At 37.8% G+C, this 27,156-nt stretch overlaps 1 protein-coding gene across 7 annotated transcripts in view; it reads right to left on the reverse strand.

The window, feature by feature from the left end:
• THNSL1 (threonine synthase like 1) overlaps positions 1-26,805 on the reverse strand; it is a 68,785-nt gene extending 41,980 nt beyond the window's left edge. For 3 of the 7 annotated variants that reach the window (XM_044761996.2, XM_070500808.1, XM_070500807.1), the window contains exons 1-2: positions 26,651-26,805; positions 23,153-23,208 (exon numbers count right to left, since the gene is read on the reverse strand). The gene's annotated coding sequence lies outside the window, so the exon portion shown is untranslated. Of the gene's footprint in view, positions 1-10,346; positions 10,458-23,152; positions 23,209-26,285; positions 26,538-26,650 lie in introns of all 7 variants that reach the window. The other 4 variants (XM_070500809.1, XM_070500806.1, XM_070500805.1 and 1 more) reach the window with 3 other exon arrangements.
• Positions 26,806-27,156: the final 351 nt, after the last annotated feature.

Raw genomic sequence — 27,156 nt, forward strand, 5'->3', positions numbered from 1 at the left:
AACATGGGATGTGTTTCCATTTATTTTTGTCTTCTTTGATTTCTTTCAGCAGTGTTTTGTAATTTTCATTGTACAAGCCTTTCACCACCTTGGTTAAGTTAATTCCTATGTATATTTAATGCTATTGTAAATGGAATTGTTTTTGTAATTTCCCTTTGAGATTGTTCTTTGTTAGAGTATTGAAATGCAACTGATTTTTGTGTGTTGACTTTGTATCCTGCTACTTTACCAAATTCATTTACTAGTTCTAACAGTTTTTTTGGTGGAATCTTTAGAGTTTTCTACATATAAGATCATACAATCTGCAAACAGATAATTTTACTTCTTCCTTTTCAATTTGAATGCCTTTTATTTCTTTTTCCTGCCTAATTGCTCTGGCTAGAACTTTCAGTACTATGTTGAATATAAGTGGTGAAAATGGGCATCTTTGCCGCATTCCTGATCCTAGAGGAAAAGCTTTCAGTCTTTCACCACTGAGTATGATGTGCACTTTGGGTTTTTATATAGCTTTCATTATCTTGAAATAATTTTCTTCTAATCCTAGTTTTTTTGTGTGTTTTTCCCATGAAAAGGTGTTGTGAACATCAATTTTTAAGAAGTATCTCTCATCTGAATTATCAGTGCATTCTTTCCTAGTTATCAATCTATATGGAAAGACAATTCATAATCAAAAGAATATATTGGCTAGAAAAGAGTCACAAAAAACGTTTAGATTATAAAATTCTCTTCAGCTAACATAACTCATTCATTGTCATTCAACAAATACTATCTACTACGTGCCAGGAACTGTTCTGGTTGCTGGGCAGAAAACTGAAAGAAATAGGTATATTGGAAGACGAAAATAATCACACAAATACATTTATAGTTAGAAATTGAAATTTGTGATTTGAAAGAAAAAAACAGGAGGCAATGCAAGAGAATATCAAGGGAGTCCTAAATCAGATTTTATAGTTAAGGGGATGCCTTTTTGAAGATGTGACATTTAAAAATAGACTAAAGAATTAGTAGAAGCTAAGAGAGATGGGGAAGAAAAACGTGTTGAGGGAAAAGTATTCCAAGCAGAGAGAGTAAAATGTGTGAATGATCTCGGGCAGGAAACCCTCAACCCATAGAAGGAAGGGGCTGGATTGTACTTAGAGAAGGGAGAAAGATGCAAGCTGAAGATGAAGAAGGAAACAGGGGCTATTGATGTGTTTTAAGCAGGGAAGTGGCATGATGCAATCAGTATTTTTAAATGATCACTTGCTACGTGGATTGCAGTGGAAGAATGAATCAATGTGGGGAGACTAATTAGGAGACTATCATAATCTTCCAGGTAAAGAAGATAGTGGCATAGACCAAGGCTGTGGTAGTGAAGACAAAGAACAGCTGTTGGCTTCAAGAAATATTTAGGAAGTAAAAACGTAACTTAGTGATGGACTGAAAGGGAAGGAAGAGGGAAGTGTCAAGGATGACAACCAAATTTCTGATTTGAGCAACCAGCCAGTGGAGATGCCATTATCTGAGTGGAAGAAATCTACAGAGGAGCAGATTGGGGGAGGTTATGGTGAAACGATCAAGAATACAATTTTGGACACGTTGTATTTATGACAATCTAGTTGGAAATTTAGATGATAGATAGATGGATGGATGGATGGGTGGATGGACGGATAGATAGATAGATAGATAGATAGATATTTGAGTCACAAAAGAAATCTGGGGTAGAGTGATAAATCTGGGAATTCAACAGCATGAATGAGATCACCTTACGACAAAGTAGTGAGTGAGAAGACAATGAATGAGCTCTTAGCAGCTCTTCTCTTTGCAAGTCAGATGGGAGAGCTGGAAGGAGCAAGTAGATGAGAGAGCGAGTGGCCTGAGAGGTCAGAAGAAAACCAGGAAGCCAAGAAAATTCAAGAAAGGAGCACCCTTTCCCTAAGGTAGAACCTTGACAATGGGAATGAAATTGTCAACACCCTGGCCAAGCCTTCTTCTCCCTTGCTCTGAGCAAGATACAGGTCAACTTCTACACTGGCTCCCCTGCTGCTGTTTTATATTTGCAGGCCAAACTCTTATGCTGAAATCCTTTTATCTCTCTAGATACCTTAATATCATTGGTCAATGTCATAACATTAGCATATGTCTTAACGTGCCTGTTAATATAGCCCACATGAACACAGTTTGACCACAAAAGTGAAGGAAATTTTCAACAGCTCAAGGAAGTTTTTCAGCAAGTAAAGAGGCCAATGCTGGGTATTACCATATTAACTCTCAAGAAGGCAATCTAATTTCTCTCATTTCCAAGTTCTGCAACCCGCAGAAGGTGATTGATTCATAAACACCGGTTCATTCAAGTAGGAGACAAGCAGAGATAAGGGACAAAAAGAGCAAGGTAATTCTTCTGGAGGGTTTGTTTCTTCCTGCTGAGATGTAATCATGGTGAAAAAAAATGAGCAAATTTGACTAAGTTATGTGACCTTTGAGAAATGACCATGTCTCTCAACCTTACTTTCATGTGTAAAACTGGATGAAACTGAACTAGATTTTGTCCAACCTGCCTTCCAGCTCTAATGGTCCATCAGTATAAAACTGCATGACTATTTTCAGTTTAGCTTAAGCAAAAGTTGGGACTTCAAACAGATCAGAAAGCAGAAAAGCTGTAGAGGATCTGGAGCCAATGATTCACATCCACATGCATCAGCCCAACTCACCATTTGGCATATTGGAAAGAAAGTTAGATAAAACCATCACTAGTTTTTAGATGTAAACTTTTGTAATAATAGCCATTTGAGGCTTTCAACCACGGGTGTTCTTCACTCTAAGGAGTTTAAATAGATGGTCTCTGAGAAACCAGTGCTGAAAGAAGGAAGGAAGGAAGAACAGGAGAGAGGGAAGGAGGGCCAGTGAGAGGGATGGGAAGAGAAAAGTTTAAAGAGAAATGGGATGTGTCCTTTTAGCAAGAAAGACTGGTTTCAATTATAGAAGAACATTCTCTCTGATCATGCCATTGCCTCTGTGCTTTTAGACAATATCTGTGACTAAAAAAAAGAATCTTGTTTTTATAATAAAAATTGCTGAGTGAGGTCCGAAGTGGTGGCATTTTTTTCTTCACACATAATTTGCTTGATGGGAAAGAACTGAAATTAGCAACAGACTACGTTCATGCTTGTTATCCCTGAAAACTAAAGATATTGTTTCACAGAATTGGTGTTAAAAGGCCATGCAGATATTAATTTTTTAAAACACACATGCAGATATGGCCTTTAGATGCAGACTTTTTATTCTAAAAGATGCTGCCTATATAGGAAGTGAGACTGGGTGAGTGATATATATATATATATATACACACACATATATATTTTAACTGCCTTAACTTAGGCACTCGACTGTTGTCTATGAAGCAAGGATAAACATTTATCTAATATTGTGCTGATGTGGAAAACATCTGTGGAATTCTTTTGGAATAAAAAGTATCCATCCCACCCCTGAAACTCTGCCACCAAGTTCTCCTTTCCTGAGCCAACCAATGTTATCAATTTTTATGTACCTTTTCAGAAATATTTTATAAAAGGAAATGAATATATGTGTATATATATATCACACAAAAATACATATTTGTGTATATTATATATATACCCCTTTCACTTTTTTTTAATTCAAATGGGAGCACATAACACTTGCCTTTTTCAGTTAATAATGTGGAGATGTTTTTCTTTTCTTTTCTTTTTGGTGAGGAAGATTGGCCTTGAGCTTACATCCATTGCCAATCTTCTTCTCTTTCCTTGAGGAAGATTGTCACTGAGCTAAGACCTGTAGCAATCTTCCTCTATTTCATATGTGGGACACAGCCACAGCATGGCTTGATGAGCAGTGTGTAGGTCCATGCCTGGGATCTGAACACACGAATCTCAGGCCACCGAATCAGAGTGCATAAACTTAACCACTGTGCCACCAGGCCAGCCCCTGGAGCTCATTCTTTATCAATGCATAATGTTCTTCATACCTTTTAGTGGCTTGGATGCATGGTATTAAATTGTATAGGTGTATGTAATATATTTCACCAGTGCCCTACTGATGGATATTTAAGTTATTTCATTTAAGCTGTTTTCAATATTTGCTATTAAAAGCATTGTCACAGTGACTGACTTTGAACATACATCATTTCACACATTTGATGATATTTGTAGGAAATCATTCCCAGGAGAGAAATAACAAGGTCAAAATGTATGTGCACTTGTAATTTTATTAGAAACTATTTTTTATTTTGCTCTTGTGTGTGTGTGTGAATAAGTGATGTATATACATGGTCTAAAATTCATAACGTACCCAAATGTGAGTAGGAGAAGTCAGTCTCCCTCACGCCCCTTTCCTACAGCCGCTGAATCGCCCTTTACAGAAGCAACCACTGGGACCAACTTCTTGTGCATATTTCCAAATAATATTCTATGCATATGTATATTTGTCACAGAAAAATAATGATATAGAATTATTCCAAGTTGACAGATACGTGGTTTTCTTCTGTCACAGTCTACAGGGACCAGAAGACTCTTGCCAAGAGAGGCATCATATATTGGTGTAAGCGTTCATGTTAGGAATAGCTTCCTTACTGCCTCATCGTTCTTTATCAGCCACATACCATCAACACTGTGGATTCCATCAGGAAAGCAATAATAGTTTTATTGGCTTCCACTATGCCTATGTGTTCATTCTGGATGGAAGAGGGATCACGGATATGAGACCTTGCTGTCCTTGGCCAACCATACTGAATTTTCCAATCTGGATTCATTGTACCATCTGAGATCTGTTTTTATCTTCCTAGTGCTAGGATCTGCAATGGATCTACTGTTTCCTGTGTTTTGTGTTTTTCTCTTTCTTGATTGTCTTTTCCAATACTGGAAGGCTACATGTTTATTAACTTCAGATTGCAGGCCGCATTCAGAAAGAACTTCCCTTGACACAACTCTGTTCAATTCCATTTCTCTGTGCAAACTGTACTCCTGCCCCTTGCTTGAGTTCTTCTCTTTTGTAGTATCTTTCTGGAAGCTACGAGGAGCAGTCACCCTACCAAAGTATTTTGAGTTCTTCAAACCAGTTCCCCTGGAGGGGGCAGACAGGCGTGTGGTTTCTCTTCTATGACACTACTAGTGACAATTTTACCAAATATTTTGCCACGGAATAGCAAGGGTCAATAGCTTTCCAGCCTGCCCAAGAACCTATCCCACTATCTATATGACCCCTGTTCATGACTATTAAGAGGAATTGGCCCTTTCCAAGGCACAGAAAGCCTGTCAAGTCTTATCTTTCATAGGATTCTGTTCCACCGAAGTGGCTATTATATAACCTAAGCAGACATAACCAGAGTTTGCTGTCACATACTCGTGGTCCACTATCTGCCAATGGAGTCAATCAGGACAAAGTTAACTGTCCAATTCCAAGGTTCTTTTAAGCAAGGAAAACAATGAAACAGGGGGACCCAACAGCTGTCTACTTTCCTTTCTATTCCCTGGCCTTTCTGAGGCCAACACAGAGGATAAACCTTCATCTTGTGCAATTCCCACACATGAGTTGTGCTGTTTTGGACCAGCACAGGTTTCTTTTATCTTTATTGGCTTTGAGGAGACAGTCAAATTTTCTTCTGGATAAGCTCTAGGATTCTGCACAGCCAGCAGGCCTAGGCTTCAGGCCCAGAGCACCCCGGAGGCCACATGTGGTTTCATCTGGACAAAAACACTCTAAAACAAATTCCCTGGCTTTTCTTCAGAATTATGGAGATGACAGGCAGCTGCCACCCACATAGTAAGATGATGTCCAGCACTAAAATAAGGGCCATATAGGGTATGGGTGGTATAAATACTGAGACTGATGAGTTAGGCCCCATTACAGCATTGTCTTAGAATTTGGATCACTATCTTTCTATAGCATTAAACCGCTGTGGTTCTCTTGTGATTTTAAAAAATCACTTTGACACACCCTTTGGGGAATTAATATACAGTAGTAAAGCCTAAAAATCTCTGTTTCTTCTAAGTATATTTTATAACATAAAAGATAAAGTGAAGAATGTGCCAAGATTCTAAGTGTTCAAAATTTCTGGTTATTTCCATATGAGCCAAACAAGTTGATGACAATTGACCCTTATGCTTTTTAAAAATTAAATAAAATGGAAAATTCTCAAAAAAGTAAAAATCTAAGCCAAGGGCCTTCACCAAAATAATCCTCTTTGTAAGAGATACAATATTCTATCATCATTTAGTTTTACGTTTCTAGTATTATCTCATAAGTTAAAGTATACTTTAAGTAATTATCCGGCGTTGATTCATCAAACGGTATTTGGGTTTTTTTTTAAGAACTCAGGTATTTTTCAGGGATTTTTAAGTTATAGTGAGCGTTTAGATTGATATTTTATTATTACTATACTTTTCATAAACACATTGAGACTAGTTTTCTTAAAATAGTTATATTTTAAAACTATTTTAAATTGTTAGATTCTTTTAAAAGTCACATCAGAATTCACATGTTCTAGATAGTCTATACAAATGTTTAAGAGAAAATTAATTTTAAAATTGTTATGTTTGCTAACCAACATTTTTCTGGGGGTCTTATGAGGTGTGATTATCACCAACCCCCTCTCACATATTGTATTGCTTTTCTATTGCATATTCATAAGATCGTATTTTGCTTATTCATCCTTCTCATGTGCCCATATCTCATTAAATATAAGATGTCATCATAGTAAGATGTATCATTTTATGTACCACTAAGAAAGAAAAAACCCTAACAATTAAACTATCACAATGCTTTCTTATCACTTAGAATTTTTATTTTATACTTGTTGAAAGAGCTCTTTTCAACCTAAAATACAGATTTTTACACGTAGTTTCACATGGAGTAAAAAGATTAAGGTTAAGGTGATCCTAAAATATCTTTACATTCAGAGCTGGACTCATCCTTATCATTTTTCTATGCAGAATTGTCAATGCCCATATTTTACCATTTTCTGTGCCATCAGGAGTGTTGGTGGTACAATTTATACAAGAAGACTCCAATATTGTCTCTGAGATTTTATTTCAAGCTACTGACTCCTCTTCTGCAAGTCTGGATGATATTGGTTTTTCCTCCAATGACAACCACTTCCTTCAACTAATATCAAAGTTTGCCACTCTGCTGTTTCCATACCTTTCCATATACACAAAAACTTTTCATTTCAAGGATTAATAGAGTATAATCTTTTGTAAGACATGTTACATGTCTGTTAAACTCAACAGATATAGAGCCAACAATCTACAAAACTCAGTTGAAGTGACAATGACCAAATTTGCTCATATGTGTATAATAAAGTGTCACAACTACTACCTGTTTGATAGTGACTATGCGACACCATCAATTGTAAGGCAGCCTGATTTCAGAGACGTTCAAATGTGAAACATGTGCATCTTAAGATAGATGAAATATGCAACAAGCCCTTCTACCGAAACAACCTGCTGCTTCCTAGATGTTACCTTGTCCTTGAAAACCTGGCTCAAATCCAGCTCATTGTGGAAGCATCCATGACTATAACCCCACTGGACACTTTGCATTGCTCACAGGACTCTATGTATCCATTTATCCAGTGGTCGGTCACACTGGCTACCTTTTTCAGAATAAATTTGTATGAACCAGGCTATGAGAATCCTCTTTGATACTGCTTAGCACAGCGTTCAGCTGAGAGCTGGGATCATGCCCTCCTGAGAAATTAGAGCAGAAAAAAGAGCGAGGGGCATCCAAGTGCCCACTTTGATGGTTGGTTTAGCAGACATATAGTTTGATCATTGGATGTGCAAACATTTTGCCTTATGTTATAGCTCTTAGCCTCCCCCTTAGAAGAAAGGGGATATTAAATCCACAGTGCCTAACCAATCCACAGTCTGTTGGATTTGACTCCCAATCGATGCTTAATTTGTGTAGCTTAGATACTTGTGTGGAAACTCACTAGACTGATTACCTTCCATCTAACAGGGAAAAGTTTTGTTCCTATGGCAACTGTTTTAGAACAGTGCATACTTACTATACTTCTAAAATATGCAGCCCATCCTTATGGGAGTACACATCATCTTGAATGGATTCTTTTCCTCCTTCAATAAACATTGATTCCTTTTTTTTTCCTTTTCACCTGATTTCAGAATAAAATAAAACTTTGTTTGTGAGAATTGCTAAGGAAGAGCTTCAGGAAATGAGAACCATGGATGGGCCTGGTTCCTTGCAGCTGTCATAGGAGAGCAGAAACACGGTCCTCAAGTGGTTTCTGGGAACACATGCCCAGTCCCTCCATGGCTGTATTTCTCCCAGACTCTGTTTTCCATGCATCATCATGTTTGCTGTGTTTGGGATGTTGCTATGCAAAATGATATTAAAGAGCGGGTTTTTTTTTCTAAGGCAATCAAGCTTAGCAAATGATACTTCAGGATGATGCAAAAGTTTCTCAGAAAAATTTTAGAATTCCCTGGGGAGAGATTTAAGAATGTTCATGATAAGAAAGGATAAATGCTGATAATGGCCTAAAATGTCATTCTGCATGATAAAAGTCATCAGTTCCAGGAGCTTTGTAACTATTGATATCACTCAAGCTGCAGTTTTGTAAAGTACTCTTATTTGTATTTTTCCAAAGAAAAGGCCCTCTCCATCTTTTTCTTCTAATTCATTGGCCTCTCTGAATTTTTTCCCTTTAAAAATGATCTACTATGATCTTACTAAAGCAAAGAAATAAATACATCAAAACTACAACTTTTAGCATTTGTTAGAAAAATTTGTATCATGCTTTTCATTTTGTCTTTTGTTTTCTGTCTGTGAATTTTTCTTCAGAGCTTACTCATAGCAAAAGTTCTGTGGGTTCTGCAGTTCTGTGATAGACACGCAGAGGAGAAGTTATGAAACATGTTCATCATATCTTAAGCATGTAATGCCCATCCTCAGCAAACAAGACTTATAGACTCTGAAATGATGAGTCTTCATAACTAAAGGGGCAGTCTGGGCTTACTTAAGGATTGGAAGCATCTGTCTTGCTGATAAAGAAGCCAAAATGCAAGGTTTAGGAGAGTAGAGAGTGAGTGATCATAAATGATTTAACTTTTGTGCCTCCAAAGGTAGCGGTCCCTGTATAGTACAGTGAACCCTGAGAAAGATACAGGACTCCTAGGCGATATTATGGGTTTCTAAGCATCCTGCCTGCCTGCATCAACATGCTAGCGCCTGAAAGTCCACCATCAAGTCTTATCACTGAGTTAGAGTATTTGAGTAGGTAGAAAGGCCCCAAATGAAGGAGTCAGAAGGCACATAAGGGAGTAGGGGCAGTGTGGGGACTGAAAAAAGTTGTGGGTGTGCAGTTACACTGTTCAAGGAAGGTCACCACAGGGGAAGCTTGGACAGCAAAGGATATTATGAAGGATGCTAGCAGCTGGATGAGCGAAGGGGCGTCAGCATCTGTGAGAAGGAGATTGGTTGAGGACACAGAAAGTTTTTCCTGATTTCTAAGTGTTCCTTGTTGGCTCTGCAAGACATCAAATTTGTGCTGACTCAGACCTCCCCGGTGGGGAGCACCTCAGGCTGGCTAGGCTTACCCTTTGTTTTCCTTGTTCATCAGCCCTGGAAAAGGATTTATGTCACAGAAAAAGGAAAAGGAAACAGAGTTCTTCTTCCTCTTCAGCCTGGGAAAACCCTGCTCCCTATATTAGCATCAGAAGAAAGAAAGAATTGCGGCCCAAGATCTTACTTGCAGATAGGTTTACAAAAATCTACCAGGTAACAACATTTTCCACCAGTATTTTCCAATCTTTCAGGGTCCCAGTGGTGAGGTAGCTGATGGCCATAAATACCAGAAGCCTGGTCTATGGAAATGTGTTCAAAGTTTTTAAAAAAATTATTTATTCTTTACTACATTTGCTTATATATTTAGGTGATAGAAAATGTCTTTCAGCCTTGGGTGTGTTGAACCATAATTATTTGGCCAGCTGAGATATATGAATATATATAATATGAATATATATGAAAATATCTCAGCTGATATATATATATGAAAATATCTCAGCTGGCCAAATAATTACGGCTTTGATTACACACACACATATAGGTGTCACTCCTCTCCAAGTAAGGGCATAAAGGAGGGTCAGGATCATGATAAGACTGCTGAAAAGTCTCTTGTAAACTTTTTGTTCGAGTTGAATCACTGTTATACACCTGAAACTAATATAATATCGTATGTCAACTATACTTCAATAAGAAAAGTTTTTGCTCAAGGATCTAAATATAGAATCGAGCAAAGAGTAATGCAGTGAGAAATACTAGGGCTTAATGGAAAGAAAGAAAAGATAGAGAACAAATGATCTTTCATGCCCTACCTCCATGGTGAGTATTCAGCTCATTTGAAGGGATAGTCTCATTTGTAAGAGCCAAAGCCTTTCATCATTTCTGGGCATGGCATCCATTAGAGGCAGACCAGGTGGTACCAGCTGCACATGATGAAAGAAATCACACGGTTTCATTATGTAGAGTAATGACAGAAGAATGGGCAGTCCAGACCAGCTGGATCCATCTCTGCCACTTTTTCAGCATGTGCAGGCGTGCACACACACACACTCATTCAAAAGAAGACTCAGAAGCTCTGAATTTGTGGAGGCAGAAACTGAACCTGGTACCCATGGAATTAAAATCTCCCTGGTCTGTTATGATGAGCAAAGCAGTGGGTCTTACTCACAGTGGGGAGTAAATCTAATTATTAAATTAGGTAAAAAGTAATAGTTAAATTATTATATGGCTTTTCAAAGTCATGAATAGCCAGTAAAATGAAAAACACAGATATTGCCATATTTTCTTCTCTATAATAGTAATAATAGCAAACATATATGGCAGTTATTAGAGTCTGGATTGTTCTAAGTACTTAACTTTAAAAAAACCCCACTTAATCCCCATAATAACCTTATGATGTAAGTACGACCATCATCCTCTTTTAGTGATAAGGAAACTGAGGCACACAGAGGTTAGTTAACTGTCAAAGATCTCACCGTTGATGATTGATAGTGGAAATGTTGACAGGGGAGAGTGTGGATGCCTGTAAATAAAGGCACATACTCAGGCACCTGAAGGGTAACTGATGTACACCCCACAAAATTCTACTTAATCTCTAGCATCCTTTTTGTACCATATTCCCTCCACTTTAACGCCTATGTATGTGGAGTGGCACATTCTAACAGCGAGATTGCATAATGGAAAAGGTGCCTGGGAACCGGGCTGGCAACACAGACTGCTCAGTCAACGCTGGAAAGTGTCTCAGAGGAAGATGTTTCTGGTGTTCAGAAAAAACCCAGGGTACTGGGGAAAGGACGGAAGGAAATCGGAGGGTGTTATGGTCCAAAAGAAAGTCGCCGCTGCTTTCAAAGTTAATGAGACAGTTGTACATACCACACATAATGGCGTCTCTCCTTTCTTAGCCACTATATTGAGACCTTTGCATATATTTCATATTCTCTCTCATCACAAAGGTAGCATAAATGCCAATATGTCAAATTGCATAGGAGTAATGTTCACCTTTCTTTTGTTATTTTCCGGACCTACCATTGAGGTTCTAATTCATACTTCCCATGGAGTGTGATTGACACGTATCCTTCTGGAGGAAGGCTGTGAATCTGAACGTAGTCTTGGCAAAGTATTCTTATAAGCATCCTCCATGAAGTCAGTATCTGAACACTATTGCAGGCAAAACCAGATATAACTCATTTTCTCTGCCAGTTAGATCTCTTATTCTGAAGTTTCCATGTCCATTCTCACTGTAAACCTTTTATCTGAAGGTTCAGATCACTGGAAGTTCAGTCATCTTCCAAGTTATACAATCCCCACTAAATGCCGGAAATAAGACTAGGTTTCAGGTGGTTGTGTGGCTATAGAGTTAGTTTCATTATTTTGTAGTTGATATATTCACATATAAGGTCTTTAAATGCAGCAAATATATAGGCTGATGACTTGCCGATGCCTGTGTAGCTCATTAGTGAATGAGGAAGGAGGTGCGACCAGTGTTGTTCAGAAGAAAACCCAAAAGATACAGGTAGCGCAGTACAGAAGTTTCCAATAATTAGAGTTGCTCAAAAATGAAGTGGGGTGCTTGCAAAGGGCTGCGTATCTAGCAGTGAAAGTATCCTGACTACATGTCAGGAGCGCTATACCAGGAATCCTCGCTGGACCACACGACTCTAATATTCCTCCTCCTCCAGCTCGAAGACTTCGGTGATTATTTTCACTGAGAACCTAATTTTTAATATTCATAGACATCTAAGCATTTGAAAATTTAAAGAAATCATTTCAAGTAGTAAGAAATTGAAATATAGAGCTGTCGGTTAATTTTATGAGGCATGCTAACTTGGTTTCCTAAAAACCCCAGATAAGCATTGGCGAGCCCTCTGCAGGGCTGGGACTCAGAATCCGGGCTGAGCAAGAACGCAAGGGCTGCGGCTCCTGAGCGTCTGGGCATGCGCAAGGAATAGATACAAGGGTAGAGGAAGGAAGAAAAAAGGAGGAAAAGTAGAATAATATGAGTGACAGTGGTCATGACGCTAACGTAGCCATCACAACAACCACATCAGTTAATCATAGTTGCTCTCACTTTTCACATGAGGAATTGAATCTCAGGTTCGTGAGTCCTAAGGTCACACCAGGTAAGTGGCAAAGGCAGGGCACAAATTTCAGTGCTGTGACTCCTGATTCCAGGTGTGCCCATGGGATCAGGAGGGCTCGCCTGTGCAGTGGCTTGCTCAGCCTGGAATGGATGGCTCTGTATTAAAGACAAGTCTAAAAAGGGAAGCTCACTTCAGAGTCCTGCCATAAGCCTCATGAATTTAAAATATCAGTACTTTGGGCAGTCTTGAGAACGTTGCTCATCCCCGCCCCCTCCAAGACTCACCTTTCTTTATATGAAATGGAAAGAACATATTTTTTTTTTAATGGGAGAAAACCAAACAGAAGTTTAATAACATGCATACCGCCTGTATACACGGGAGATACCCAGGAAAACTAACTCCAAAATGGAAATAATACTAACGAAATTTACAGGTCTACTAATATTACAAACTCAAATTTCTGCTTTGAAGGACTAGGAGAAAATGGAAAATGATCGAGTCCATATTAAACAGAAAAGTCAGCAACCAAATTTTGGGTTCCTTTTGATCTGAACTTTATTTGATTTATGTTTCTTTATATTTGAAACATAATCAATGTTTACTTTATGCTTGGTTATGTTTCTCTATTCCAGGAAGCATGATTGGAAGAAAACTCTCCCACAAACTCTTCTCATATTATTCCATACCTAGAGGGCTATAGACTTACTGTCTATGGGTCTATTGGCTATTGATTGAGCATTTTCTTTTACTTCTTCTGTAGAGTAGAGGCTAATATAAGGGCTGTTATTCTAGGACAGTGATTCTTATTTATCTTTTTCCCTGAGGAAGATTTTCCCTAAGCTAACATTTGTTGCCAATCTTCCTCTTTTTGTATGTGAGACACCACCACAGCATGGCCATTGACAGACAAGTGATGTAGGTACGTGCCTGGGAACTGAACCCGGGCAGCTGAAGTGGAGTGTGTCAAACGTAACCACTAGGCCACCAAGGCTGCCCCTCAATGATTCTTAACTGTGAACGATTTCATCCTTCTCTCTCCCCCCAGGGACACTGGCACTTTCTGGAGATATTTTGATGACCACAATTGGGAGTGTTACCTGCTTCTAGTGGGTAAAAGTGAGGGATGCTGCTAAACATCCTACGATGCACAGAGCAGCCCCCACAAGAAAGACTGATTCAGCCCCAAATATCAACATTGCTGATGTTGAGAAACCATAGTCTAAGATCAGGGAAAACGCACGGGAGTTTATGTACCTGGCACCACCACTGGTAAAATCTTCTAGGGCTCCACATCCAGAGAGTCAGCTATAGCTTTTGACAGCTGGAGAGAGTATATCTTCCCCTGCATTCTCTATTCATTTTAAGAAGTTCATAGAATGGGCTTAGATAATCATTTCCACTTTCATCCATAATTAGAGAATTTTTGCTTGTCTGATTTATTTATTTATTTATTTATAAGGAGAACATAATGTGGAAGAAGATTAGAAAAACCTTTTTAAAATGTCTAATCTATCTAATATAAGAAAAGTCATTGGAAACCTATGTTTTAGGTTTTCTGAATTAACACAAGGAGGTTTCTGAATAACTACCCAAATGACAACTTCAGTAACCAGTCTCAATATTTATCATTTTTAAAAGTCTGCTATTTTTATAAATTCAACCCAGTTGATTAGACAACTGGACTGAACCCAAAAAGTATGCCTGAAGCAAGAACTCAGAAACACAAACTAGTTTTAAGACTTAGAAAAAAAACGTTAAAAAAGAATGCAGAAAGTTCACAGATAACAACAACAAAAAAAACCCAATAATATAAAAGGTAATGTGACTTGAATATCAAGATGAAAAGGTAATGAGTACAAAGTCCAGGTGTGACATTTATAATTTTTAAGGCTGTCTGTCTATATCACTTAAGCTTTGGCAAAATCCCCAGACCCCCAGAGAAGCCTGAGTCACCCATCTCTCATTCCTTTATTCTCTGTAGAAGGTGACCTGGGTGTATATTCTGTGACTGACTGTGCTGAACATACTGAGAAATCGGAGAACAAAGAACCAATGACACCAATCCTAGAGTGAGAAAAAAATTATTTCCTGGTTAAGCATTTGGCCTTATCATACAAACTAGATTTTTCTGGTCTCCTACTCCTTTGAATGGCCTTAATTTAAAGATGTGTTGAAAATTTCTCACCTTTGTGACTTTTAGAATTATTTGCTATTTGTGTGTTTGGTATGAACCAAAGAAAATCTGAAGGTTATTTCTCAAGCCAAGAGACAAAGTCAGATAATGACAATGTTGGCCTGAGCTTTGAGAGCAAAAGGATCATGATATTGTTGCTGGGCTTAAGAAATAGTGGAGTATCTGAGGTCAAGTGAGTGCTAAAGTAAGACACCCACTGACCACAGGAACTGAGGAGCATCTAAAGTGGCTCATGGAAAGAGGGCACTGCTTCACCCAAATACCAAATGCAGCGCCCACTTCTGCATCGAGGGCCAACTTTTCAGAGTAAGACTTTCCCCAGTCACTCGCTACAGAGACACTTAGAAAAATGTTGTCATTTTTTATTTGACCCACTTATCCTTGCTTCTTAGGGAGAAATTATAAATATTGAGATGATTAGTGTATTTATGTTTGGTATAAGCTTACCTGAAGTATATTCATTAATTTTGAAGTTAACAGTTACTGTTGTTCCTCATATTCCAAAGATTAAGAGCATTAGATCAAGCTAATTCTTTCTTTTTAATGTAAAATAAAACAATAAATAAAAAAATAGACCTTTTCATTAATTCAGAATCCAGGGCTATTTATACTAAACAGGGGCTTTTCTTGTAGTTTATTTTTGTTTTACACACATACACACACAATATATAGAGAGAGAAAAGGTGATAACACAACAAAGAGAATTTCATAGAAAATGTTAGCTCGTTCACATGAAGAAACGTGTATAGAGGGTAAGTTTATTTGTTTAAAACTCTTCAACTGATCTGTTTATTAATGCAGAAATTCTAACTGACCAGGAATTCTTTTTAAAATTATGATATTTTAGTAATAGATAAAATGTTTTGGGCACTCCTTAGGTACTCAGTATTCTGAATACATTATGTTATTTAAGCCTCACAATAACCTTAAGAAGTAGAAACTAACATTATCTTCACTGAACGCATGCAGAAAATAAGACAAAGAAATTAAGACACTTGCCCAAGGTCAGGTGATAGGTGACAGAATGTGATTTTAAGGCTAAGACTATCTGACTTGGAGCCGAAAGCCTGAAACAGAGCACCATAAACTTTTCATTAGTCTAGGTACTATGTTTTGGACTACATCAACAAAAGCACATTGTTTTAAAGTAGTCTATAGTCAAGAATTAATCACAAATTCAAGCTGACTTTTCTCATTAGTTCCAATTACTAGGATTTTAACATATGTTAGCTAATATTACTTTCCCTCAAACCTCAAAGGGCTTTTTCAGTAAAATTTTATTCATGTTCAGTTAAAAATCCCATGAGATTTACTGTAATTTTCCACTGAAGAAAGATATTAATATTGTAAGCTAAATTTGGAAATATAAATCAAGAGCCTTAAAATATTTATACCCTGTAACTTAGAAATTCCATTTCTAGAGAATTTATCCTACAGAAACAGTTAAAATGCATATAAATGTTTTATTATAAACATATTTGTATATATTTATAAAATAAAAATTTGGAAGTAATAAAAATATATTGGGGGAGTTGTTAAATAAATGATGGCATTGCCATTTCAGGTGATGTTTATAAAGAGGTTATTATACCATGGAAAAATGCTTGTGTTATATGCTTATTTTACTTATAGTGTGAAGCAGAGATGCAGGGTATAGAAATATAGAGGAAGTATTTAGTCACAACTATGTAAGATAAATTTTCCAGAATCACAAAATTGGAAGACACCCAAACATGTTTAAAATGCCTTTACATTTCACTTTTCTTTTTTCTATGTTTTCCAATTTAAAATAATTTGCATATACTAATTTTTAAATGGAAAAATACATTTTAATTTTCTTTTTAAATTTTCTTTATAGGTCAGCAAGATGGCAGCAAAAGAGGTCCTCTTCTCATATCCCTCCAAAAGCAACAGTAATTTGGCAGCTATCCTCTGATAAAAGTGACTTTGTAGGAGCTTTGGATTCAGGTAGGAGGTTGTGATAACCTGGTGGGGCCCTAGACTGAGGAGAGCCATTTCAAGACAGCAGGCCCACACCCAGGTGGCAGGCTCACTGCCCATGGTCCTGGCTATAGACCCAGAAATAGCCCCTTCACCCTGTGGACTTGCTATAGCCCCATTTGGCCTTGTTCCTGACACCGTCACCACCTACCAAGGGATACAAGAGAAGTCACATCTGCCTATGCCTTGAGTAACAGGCCTGCCAACCTCAGTCCCAGCTGTGCACCTTGAAGTGGCCTCTAACCCAGCTCTAGCCCCTCTCAGCTGAAGTCCAGGAGCAGTCCTGCTCACTCAGACACCCAATGGAAAAATATACTCATCAGTGCTCCTGGAGGAAGACCCACCAACTTTGGTCATATTGTGGAGCCTGAAGTGGTCCTATACCTTGGCTCTAGCCCCTCTTAGCCATGGTCTGGGAGCAGTCTTGCCCACCCATGAACCTGGTAGGAGACATGATGCACCATGCTTCCAAAGGCAGGCCTGCCAACTTGGTTTGATTACAGATCCTGAAGCAAACCTGTGACCTCACCCCAACACTACTGAACCACAGTCCAGAGGCAATCCTGCTCACTTGGGAACCCAGCAGGAACCCACTCCTATCCACTTCCCTGGAGGCAGGCCTGCAGACCTTGGTTCCAGCTGTGGACCATGAAGCAGCCCTGTATCTTGATTCCAGTCCTGCCTGCACAAGGACCCATCCAATGACCTGGAAGGAGTCCTCTCGGGGACTTGGCAGGAGCCTTACCAGTTGCTGTGTACCTGGTAACAGTATTGTTATCTGCAGACCCAAATACAGACCCTGAAGTGGACCCTTGTCCCAATGCCAGCTCTACTGGCCAAGGTACTGGAGGCAGTCCCATCCACCCAGGGACCAAATAGGATCCTTGCCCGTCTGAGCTGCTGGTGAATAAAAAGTCCATCAATACCACAGACTCCACTGTGGACCCAGTAGCAGCCACATGACCCAGCTCCAACCTCACTCTTCTGCAATCCTCAAGGCAATTCCATAAGCTCAGGGACCCAACAGCAGAAGGTCATTACCTGCCAAAACCAGTCTGTCAAACTGGAAGAGGTGTTTACTCCTTCAAATGCACAGATACCAATGTGAGGATACATGGAACATGAAGAATCAGGCAAATATGACACTACCAAAGGAATCTGATAAAGCTCCAGTAACCAACCCCAAAGAAGTGGAGATGTACAGATTGCCTGACAAAGAATTCAAAATAATCATCTTAAAGATGCAAGAGAACAAAGACAACTAAACAAAATCAGGGAAACAATGCATGAACAAAATGAGAAGCTTAATAAACAAATAGAAACCATAAAAAGAATCTAACAGAAATCCTGGAGCTGAAGAACAATAGAAGAACTAAAAAAAATTCAACACAGGACTTCAACAACAGATTCGATCATGTAGAAGAAAGAATAAGTGAACTTGAAGACAGGTCATTTAAAATTAGTCAGAGAATCAAAAAGAAAATAGAATGAAAAAGAGTAAAGAAAGTATATGAGACCTATGGGATACCAGCAAGCAAATGAATGTACACATTATGGGAGTCCCATAATGAGAAGAGAGAAAGAAAGCTTATTTAAAGAAATAAGGGCAAAAACTTTCCAAATCTTTGTAGATATATGGACATCTAGATTCAAGAAGCTCAACGGACCCCAAGCAAGATCAACCCAAAGAAGATTAGCCTGAAACACATTATAATCAATGTCAAAAGTCAAAGATAAATAGAGAACTTTGGGAGCAGCAAGAGAAAAGCAATTCATCACATATAAGGGATCCCCCTCACACACATCTTAAGGCTATCAGCAGATTTCTCAGCAGAAACCTTGCAGGCCAGGAAGAAGTGGGATGATATATTCAAAGTGCTGAAAGAAAAAAACACTAACCAAGAATACGATACCTGGCAAGACTGTCCTTCAGAAATGAAGGGGAGATAAAGACATTCCTAGACAAACAAAAGCTGAAGGAGTTCACCACTACTAGAACTACCTTACAAGAAATGTTAAAGGATGTTCTTCAAATTGAAAGGAAAGGACATTAACTAACAATATGAAAATATATGAAAGTAAAAAACTCACTGGTAAAGGTAAATATATTTACCTTTGTTGTTATCAGCTTAAAACAGACTGTTGTAACTACAGTATGTACCATGTAAGCCTCATGGTAACCACCAAGAAAAAACATTTAGAGGAAGGAATCAAAATATACCACTGCAAATAATCAACAAATCACAAAGAAAACAGCAATAAAGGAACAAAGGAACTATAAAAAAGTCAGAAAACAATTAACAAAGTGGCAATAAGTCCTTACCTATCAATAATAACTTTAAATGTATATGGATTAAATTTTCCAATCAAAAAACACAGAATGGCTAAATGGATAAAAAACCAGATCCAACAATATACTGCCTACCTGAGACTCACTTTACCTTTAAGGACACACACAGACTGAAAATAAAGGGATGGAAAAAGATATTCCATGCATATGGTAGCCAAAAGGGAACAGAGGTGGGTATATTTACATCAGACAAAATAGACTTTCAGTCAAAATCTATTACAAAAGACAAAGAAGGTCATTATACAATGAGAAAGGGGTCAATTTATCATGACGATATACCATTTGTAAACACTTATGCACCTAACATTGGACACCTAAATGCACAAAGCAAATATTAACAGAACTGAAGGGAGAAATAAACAGCAAAACAAAAGTATAGAACTTCAATACTCTGCTTTCAACAATGGATAGATCATCCAGAGAGAAAAACAATAAGGAAACAGCAGACATGAATATCACCATAGACCAAATGGTGCTAACACACATTCACAGAACAGTCTATCCAACAGCAGCAGAATACACACTCTTTTCAAGCACAGATGGAAAATTCTGCAGGACAGATCATATATTAGGCCACAAAACAAAACGTAAATTTAAAAAGATTAAAATCACATCAGGTATCTTTTCTGATTAGAATGGTAAGAAAGTAGAAATCAATAACAGGAAGAAAGTGGAAAATTCATAAATACATGGAAATGAAACAACACACTCCTGAACAAACAATAGGTCCAAGAAGAAGTCAAAAGGAAAACCAAAAAATATTTGAGACAAATGAAAATGGAAACACAACATATCAAAACTTATAGGATACAGCAAAAGCAGTTCTAAGAGGGACATTTTTAGAGATGAGCACTTACAGTAAGAAAAAAGAAAGATCTCATAAAAAACCTAACTACACCCCTAGGAACTAGAAAAAGAAGAACAAACTAAGCCCAAACTTAGCAGAAGGAACAAAACAATAAAGATCACAGCATAAATAAATGAAATAGAGATCAGAAAAACAATTAGAAAAGATCAATAACTCTAAGAGTTAGTTTTTAAAAAATATAGACAAAATTAATAAACTTTTAGCTAAACTAAGAAAAAAGAATGAATAAATTAAAATTATAAATAAATTATAATTTTATATAATAATTATAAATAAAATCACAAATGAAAGAGGAGATATTACAACTGCTACTACAGAAATACAGAGACTACTATGAACAATTATAAGCCAACAAATTGGATAACATCAAAGAAAATGGATAAACTCCTAGAAACATACAACCTAGCAAAACTGAATCATGAAGAAATTGAAAATCTGAATAGATCAATTACTAGTAGGTAGATTGAATTAGTAATCAAAAATCTCCCAGCAAAGAAAAGTTCAGGACCAGATGGCTTCACAAGTGATTTCTACCAAACTTTTACAGAAGAACTGATGACAATCCTCAAACTCTTCCAAAAAATTGAAGAGACAGAAACACTTCCAAATTCCTTTTATGAGGGCAGCACTACCCTCAAACTAAAGCTATATAAGCACACAAGAAGAAAGAAAATTACAAGCCAACACCACTGATGAACATACAGTCATGCATTGCTTAATGACAGGGATATGTTCTGAGAAATGCATTGTTAGGCAATTTTGTTGTTGTGTAAACATCAGAGAGTGTACTTACACTAACCTAGATGGTACAGCCTACTACACACCTAGGCTATATCGTACTAACCTTATGGGACTGCCATTGTATATATGGTCCATCATTGACCAAAATGTCATCATGCAGTGCATGACTATAGATGCAAAAGTCCTCAACAAAATACTAGCAAACCAAATTCAACAGCACGTTAAAAAGATCATACACCATGATCAAGTGGGATTTACCCCTGGGATCCAGATGGTTCAACATATGCAAATCAAAAAAACATGATATGCCACATCAACAGAATGAAGGGTAAAAATAATATGATCATTTCAACAGATGCAGAAATGGTGTTTGACAAAATTCACTATCCTTTCATAACACAAACTCTCAATAAATTAGGCATAGATGGGTTGTACCTTGACATAATAAAGGCCATATATGGCAAGCCCACAGCTAACATTATACTCAGTGGTGAAAAGCCAAACACTTTCCTCTAAGATCAGGAACAAGACAAAGGTGCCCACTCTTACCTCTTCTATTCAACATAGTTTTGGAAGTCTTAGTCAGAGTAATTAGGCAAGAAAAAGAAATAAACAGCACCCAAATTAGAAAGGAAGGAGTAAAATTGTCTCCATTTGCAGATGACATGATCTAATATATAGGAAACCCTAAAGATACCACCAAAAAACTATTAGAACTAATAGATGAATTCAGTAAAGTTGCAGGACACAAAACCAACATGCAAAACTTAGTTGGGTTTCTATATGCTATTAAAGAACTGTTTGAAAAAGAAATGAAGAAAACAATCCCATACACAAAAAAAAATCAAAAAGAATAAAATACTTAGGATAAATTTAACTAAGGAGTGAAAGATCTCTACAATTAAAACTATAAGACATTGATAAAAGAAACTGAAGAAGATATAAATAAATGGAAAGATATCCCATGTTCATGGACTGGAAAAATTAATATTATTAAAATATCCTTACTACCCAAAGTGACCTACAGATACAATGCAATCCCTATCAAAATTCCAATGGCATTTTTCACAGAAATAGAAAAAACAATCCTACATTAATATGGAAACACAAAGACCCCAAATAATCAAAGCAATCTTGAGGAAGAACAAAACTGGAGGCATCACACTTCCTGATTTCAAACTAAATTACAAAGCTATAGTAATAAAAACAGTATGGCATTGGCATAAAAACAGATATTGGCATAAAAACAGACACATAGGCTAATGGAAAAGGATAGAGAAACTAGAAACAAACTCAGGAATAAAGGGTAAATATGAACAATCTATGACAAGGGCACCAAGAATACACAATGGGAATAGGATAACTTCTTCAATAAATGGTGCTGGGAAAACTGGATATCTACATGCAAAAGATGAAATTGGACCCTTATCTTACAATAAACAAAAATTAACTTGAAAATTAATTAAAGACTTCAACATAAGACCTGAGACCATAAAACTCCTGGCAGAAAACCTAGGGTAAAAGCTCCTTGACGTTGGTCTTGGTGGTGATTTTTTGTACATGATACCAAAAGCACAGGGAATAAAAGAAAAAGGAAAAAAAAAGAAACAAGTGGGACTGCATCAAATTAAAAAGCTTCTGCACAGCAAAGGAAACAATCAACCAAATGAAAAGGCAACCTACAGAATGGAATAAAATATTTGCATACTATATATTGGATAAGAAGTTAATATCCAAAATGTATAAGGAATTCACATAACTCAATAGCAAAAAATCAAATATCCAATTAAAATGAGTAAAGGACCTGAATAAACATTTTTCCAAAGAAGACATCCAAACAGTCAACAGGTATATGAAAAGATGCTCAACATCACCAATCATTAGGGAAATGCAAATCAAAACCACAGTGAATTATCCCTCACATCTGTTAGGATGACTAGTACCAAAAAGGCAAAAAATAACAAGTGTTGTCAAGGATGTGGAGAAAAGGGAACCCTGCACACTGTTGGTAGGAACGTAAATTGGTGCAGCCACTATGGAAAACAGTTAGAGGTTCCTCAAAACATTAAAAATAGAACTACCGTATGATCCAGAAATCCCATTTCTGGGTATATATCCGAAGTAAACAAAATCTATGTCTCAAAGAGATATCTGCACTCCCATGTTTACTGCAGCTTTATTCACGACAGCCAAGATATGGAAGAAACCTTAGTGTCCATCAACAGATGAGCGGATAAAGAAAACATGAGATGTCTCTATCTATACTCACACCCATACCTGTAACTATACCTATGCCTTTACCGATACCAGCATCTATCTATATCTATATAAAATCGCCTTTGGAAGCCCTGGCATTATCACTGAGAGAGACCACAGGGACTTACCATAGTAAGATGGCTTTCATCTCTTTTGTTATTCAGAAGGCTGATCTTGTTCATACCTGGGGGAAGGAGAAAGTATGAATGGTGAGGTATGTGGCAGTGGGAGTAAGTTCTTTGTCTTCTAGGACAATACAAAGTTTCACGTCAACTTGAAGGATGGCACAAATTGCAAAGCCAGGGCCTTTCAGAGGTTGAGAAAAGCCCTGGCCATGCCCATTTAAGTTCTTAATGCATATTTTTAAAAAGAAAAAAATACCAATGTGCAGTTTGAAAACAATGTTCCTTAAATATTTAGTCCTTTCCAGTGTTATCTTTAAGACTATATAAAACCTCTTACTTTAAGATAACATTGAAAGTATAAATTTAAATATTTCATAATAATTAAATTTTCAAAAGCTTTTATAAAACATCTGCTAAGAAGGTTTCCATGGTCAAAAAAGTTTGTGAAACACTGCATTTTGCTCCTGTCTTCTTGAATATTGATCATGTACACTGGCATATTCAAGGCGCCCAGAAGTCCCGCAGGATAAAAGTGAGTTTAACTTTATCTCATTGTTTCTCAAACCTAAGGGGTCATGAAAAAGTGAATCAAAACACACTTTGGGAAATATTACTATAGGCAGGTCAGTATCCAATCTCTTTTTCTTCCTCAGTCTCTTCTCCCATGTGAGACAACTTCAGACTTCAAGCTACACCTCCCCAACCTCTTTCCCAAGCTCCCCAGACATTAACACTAAAATATGACCCAGAACCTGGCAATAACTAGATCAGTTCCTGGGAGACTGCCAGTGGGCGTTGTACATCAACTCTGATCTGAGGAGAATCCACGTACAGCTAACAGAACAAACAGCTCAGTTCCCATTCCAGTTGGTCCTTAGTCTCCCCGCTACACCAGCCAAAGTTTTTGTCAACTAAGGAGGTCTCTTTTTTTTTTGAAGTGGACAGCTTTCTCTTAGAAACTCGGCACTTGCTGAGGCACCAATTAATTTTGCATAAGCTGCCATGGCACCATTAGATGCTAATCCGTTCATTCATAACCACAAGGTATTGTGCTAGGGTCATGTACATGACTTGTGCCTCCAGCCCTGTGGATTTATTTAGTGCTTAGCCCCTCGTTCCTGCAGCTGTGTCCTTTCAATGACTGCTTTATGGTGGCCAAGAGAGTTGAGGTTGGCTGCCAGGACTCTGAGATCTGGAGGAACACATGGACACATTATTCTTCTACTCTGAAGCTATCCAATTCCTGTTCCGGTCAGAAGGGGAGATAGTGGGAGGATATCTCTGAAGCAGCCCAGCACTTACCACTGATAATATTACTCATACCTGACATTATTGCAAAAGGGCAGGCTTAAATTTACCCATGGTGTGTTCTTCAGTGGAAGGTTAATTACCAATGAAAGTGCAATAATACAGCACATAATTCGGAATGTAGGTCCTGGCTTTATTTGTAAGAACTACTATGGAGCCATTATTTTCTTTACTCTAAGACTGCACGTTGGTCCAGTCTGCTTCAAACAAGAGGCCAGAAAGAGGGCTTACTATGCTCATTGAATACTAATGAGGCTTTTGCTTAAGTTGTTTTGTGTTACAATTATTTGCAACTATATTTCTTCTTGTGTTTATGTAGAGGGAAAAAAATACCTCAAAGGTAGCAAGATTCTGACTTAGCCTGGATATTTGGAAGAAAGGGTCTTGTCACTTTTTCTTTTGTTCTTGTAACATTTGTAAAGGATTTTGTTCAGCACTGAGGAAAAGCAAAATATCATCAGCATTATTGCTGGCCTTTGTCCACAGTGGATTTCATCCAGACTCTAACCAGCGACTCTGTGACTAACGATCTGAGTCACTAAGTTTCATATGTTTATGTATTTCAACACAATTCCCAGGCTGAGAGTTTTTTATTTATTTTCATGTTTCAGGACTCAGAAAAAATTAAATGCCCTTCTGTATTTCGAATCTAGTGTCACTGAGTGACTGGGTCTGAGTAACTCAGTACATAGATTGAATTGCTCCTTTAATAACAGATTAGTATTGGCAAAAGTTAAAGAACTACCAAACTATCAAAAGACTAGTATATACTTTCAGGATGAAAGTCTTTAACCTCAGGGAGAATTCAGGTGGGTATAGATATTCTTGTTTTCACCAAGGTAGTAAGACAAGATAATTTCAGAATTTAAAATGCAGGAAACCTACAACTAAAAGGGAATAAAGAGAATGACAGAAGACTACAAGTATATTTCTTAGTTATTAACTTTGTAAAGATGTGCATCTTTATTCTCACAGTTTCTTCAAAGGAATATCAGAAAATGGACAGTCTGAGCCAAAATATATCTTTTTATGGAAAATTCCATTATTTTAATAATATTCTCATCTTACCGTATCCATTCTCATACCAGTCCCAACTTGTCCCTAGGTTATAACTGTCCCTGATTGGTTGCCCCACACCCATCTTAAAAAGGCAATTACCCTGTCACCTTCACATCAAATGACTTTACAAACATTTGGTCACACATTTTCACAGAATCTCAGATTAATAACACCTTACAGTTTTATAGCATGTTTTAAAGGATTCTTTTGCATGTTATTTCATGTGAATATCATCACACGCAGTAGAGCAGAAATGTATTGCCCTCCTCTTACAGATGAAAAAATTCAGGCGTATTACATTGATGTAATTGGCTTAGCCTCGTTGGCTAAGGTCAAATGGATTGTTACTAGAAAAACTGGAATCCTCGTCCAAAGCTATTCCACTAGACATATAACAGAAATATGAGATTTCAAAAGAATTTTGCCTCTAAGTCCTCATAATGCAAGATTAAGAGTAAAGCCTGGATAGATGAATTGTTATTCTTGGATACCGGTCCTTGAAAATACTATCTGTGATATCAGCTATTATATTGTATTACATTAACGCTGTCCAAAGAGAAATTAGATCACACAAAATGTTATCAAAAAGATCATAAATAAAATGAATCCTGTTTTCATCATTCTGTGGTTTTCATAGAATGACCTATATAGGACATCCTATGAAATAACTTATTTTGAAGTCCCTTGCCCTTAATCTGGCCCCTGCACCCACACCAAGCCTCTTATGGGTGAGTCTGACTTTGCAGCAGTAAGACAGTAAAGTGGGTACCTTAAAGCACGGTTCAGGAACCACCCCTGTCACACTGAACTGAGCGTCTCAGCAATGCAGATTTCTGAGTCCCACCACACAGTATCTCCACTGTAACCTGCTGCATGGGGGGCGCGGGGGAGGGATGAGGGGTGGCCGGCTCCCCAAGAGAGTGTGAACCCTAAAGTGTGCTCATCACCACAGGGATAGCAGTTTTCAGTTCCTGCAAGTTTCAGTGACATTTGTTGTGAACATGCATCCTGGGCGTGGTCTCTGGAAATGTAAACAGAAGATGGTCCTTCACCTTTGGAAAAAGAGGTGAGGCGCAGACTCTAAAAGTGGCCCGCAATCAAGGACCTTGACAAGTCCTGAGAGAAAACGTTTACCTGTGCACCAGGAAACAGTATCACCCCGCTTATGGGAGCCAGTCGGCAAGCTCAGCGATCCACGGAGCCGTCTTCCTTCCCCAGCGCTGGCATTTAGAGAGACTGACAACAAATGGTGCTGAGCGGGGCCACGTCTGTCTGAAAGGACTACTACGTTTCCAACCTAGAACGACATTAATTGATTGATAACTACTTTCCTCTCAAACCAGGCAAAATCAGCATTCCTCTCCCTGCCGTGTGCCAGAACTCCAAGATGAACAAAATAGTCCTTTGGAGAGGCCTGAGTCAGAGAACTGGGTTCAGCTCCGGGCTTCAAACCCGAAGCGGGGCTGCAAAGAAAGTGGCGAGACTGCAGACACCAGGGGAATGAATACATATAAAGGAAAAGCAGGGCCCTGGAGGAATTGGACAAAGAACTAGCGGGAGAAGGCAGGGATCAGGGGGTGAATTAACAAAAGATTCATAAAAGAGGGCTTTCTAATCTGAGGAGAGCAACTGCTTTAAAC

The sequence above is a fragment of the Equus asinus genome, chromosome 29, assembly GCF_041296235.1.
Source record: "Equus asinus isolate D_3611 breed Donkey chromosome 29, EquAss-T2T_v2, whole genome shotgun sequence".
Classification (NCBI taxonomy): Eukaryota; Metazoa; Chordata; class Mammalia; order Perissodactyla; family Equidae; genus Equus; species Equus asinus.